This window comes from Apis dorsata, unplaced genomic scaffold, assembly GCF_000469605.1.
Source record: "Apis dorsata unplaced genomic scaffold, Apis dorsata 1.3 scaffold_156, whole genome shotgun sequence".
Lineage (NCBI taxonomy): Eukaryota > Metazoa > Arthropoda > Insecta > Hymenoptera > Apidae > Apis > Apis dorsata.
In genome coordinates, this window is record NW_006263446.1 from 257,190 (window position 1) to 259,811 (window position 2,622).

At 28.9% G+C, this 2,622-nt stretch overlaps 1 protein-coding gene across 2 annotated transcripts in view; it reads right to left on the reverse strand.

The window, feature by feature from the left end:
* The window catches only part of LOC102677788, an 85,038-nt gene that overhangs the window by 19,678 nt on the left and 62,738 nt on the right, over positions 1-2,622 (reverse strand). The window lies entirely within an intron of this gene.

Below are 2,622 nucleotides of genomic sequence, written 5' to 3' on the forward strand. Positions count from 1 at the left end.
GACTGGGACGAGATAATAAAACAATCTCGCGCGCGGGGAAATGTGTCGCAATGGATAAATTTATCGCGTAAATCTACCGGGTGTCTGAGAATCGACAGAGGCGATTCGATGATTAAAAATATTGTGTGACTATTTGAAACTTGTTTCTATCGATAATTTTCGATTGAATCGTGTTGATGATTAAACTTGTTAAACGTGTTTGAATTAAATTAAAAAATACAAGGAATAAAGATAAAAATTTGTTTCGTTTTTTTTTATTAATTGTTCGATGATTCTTAGTTATGGATAATTAAAGAGTGTATAAAAAAAATGAGATTCTTTGAGAATTAATAATTAGAATGTTATATTCATAATTATACAAAAAAAGTATAATTTTTATATATTTTCTTATTTAATTGAGAGAGAAGAATTTTTCAAGGATTTTTTTTTTCTTTTTGTGAAATTTGGCATTGGCTCCGTAGAAGAAAACATAAATTCACAGAATCGTAACTTATTTCGCGGGCAAAACGAAAGTTTAAGTTATGCCAGAAGATTTTCCTGGACCGATGATATCTTTAGAACTACCCAAAGTGCTTGAAACATTCTTGAACAAGTGTTATATAACTTTTAATGCCGCGACTTTTTGCATGGTCGCATAAATTTATAAGAAAAAAAAAAAAAAAAAAAAAAAAGGAAAATGGAGGAGGAAGAGGAATTTTTAACGAATATTGTTCTGGATCTCTTTTTTATATTTTTTCAAAAAGTTGCTTGGACCGTGTTCTTGTGTTCTCTCAAAAGGAAGAAGGAGATTGTTCATTTTTATCTCATCCCATGTTTTATACGACTCGATTAAATAAATTTGATCTCCATCTTTTTAGATGTGCAAAAGATGTAAAAGTCATACTTTTTCTTCTTCTCTTCCCTTTAATCCAATTCCTTTCTTTCTTTCTTTCTTTCTTTCTCAATCTTTCTTCGTCTACAGAAATTTCTAACGCTCCTTTCTCAAAATAATCTCGAAATTATGCGTTGTGCTTAAGTTATATTAGGCGTAACATTATTCAAATTTCCACTAGTAATGTTTTAGTAATTTCCACGCGGCATAATAATCCTAGTAGCGTTTATAGTTGTCGGGATGATTTGAATGTTTTCCCGTATTTTAGAGGCGCGCGCGCGCGCACGTTTGCTCCGCATTTGCCTTTATTATCTCATTATTTGCTTTTCAAATTTGCATACAACGTTTCTATAGTTGGAATATTGTGTCGCATAAACGTTATATAGGCAATGCTCTAATTATTCCAAACCTATGTTTCCAGCAAATAAGGAAGTAAGGAACTATTGGAAAGAGTTCACAATTAACAAAAAAAAATTTTTATCACAGACCAACGAAAATTCTTGGTTTCATCTTTGTCCCATTATAAATTATAGAAAAATATAAACCCAATAAATATTCAAAATAATTTAAAGGAATTAATCACAGAAAGTTAACCAAAAATATTCTAGTTTTATTTTAGTTTTCCTTATAAAATATAAATCTAATAAATATTCAAAATAATTTAAATGAATTAACGAAAATGGAAAATCGAAAGTTAACCAAAAATATTCTAGTTTTATTTTAGTTTCTCCTATAAAATGTAACTAAATAAATATTCAAAATAATTTAAAGAAATTAATCATGGAAAATCGAGAATTAATCATAAAAATATTCCAATTTTATCCTATTTACTCGACAAAAATAAATTTTGAAATAATAACGAATGGAGAATCACGATTGAGTCGAAAGTGATCCCCTTAGTGATTTCCCTATATCCTGGTGAATTCCCTAGTGAAATCATACTAAAGAATAACAAGAATAATAACAAACAAGATATTCAGTTGTATCGCCGGGAGAAGAGAAGATCAAATTCGAAAAGACTGGGGCTGAAGTTAATTTAGAAGTTCAATACAAGGATCTCAGGTCGGTTTCGAAAGTTTTATTAAGTTTCGTCGTCATGAAATTTAACTTATACACACCTCCCCCAGAGATCGAACGTGCGTGTGTACGTAAATAAAATGTAATCACCGGATACATATATAACGACAGCCACAATTTTACCCCCTGAATACATTAAGACTATATCCAATGCTCTCGAGGGAATTCGTATTGCTTTTGATTCAAATCACGATTAAAAGTTGGCAACAACAGAGAACGACGAATCAAGTTTCAGTTGATATTTATTTATCTTCTTTCGTTGAATTTATGTATATTCGTTTTGTTGTATCATAGAGTTTCATTTATATTAATCGATATATAAATTTAATGCAAAATAAAATTATTCGTGTATCAACAATCTAATCTAAAGTTAATAATCTAATTGATCGTCATTTGCATTTTTCGATCAAATTTTCGAATCAAATAATCGTTCAAATTTTTTGAATCATAGATAACACTTGATATATCATATGTTCACGTTTGTTAAACGCCAAACTAATTAAAACATTAACTAAAATAAAAAATAAATAATAAATAATAGTAAATAGTCCAGAAAGAATATCTTTATAAATAATCTCATGAATAACGTAACGATCTTACGTAATTTGGCACGAATATACGTTAAGTTTCACGAAAGTGGGCAGAAAAAATTTGATGAAAAAAAAAAAAAAAAA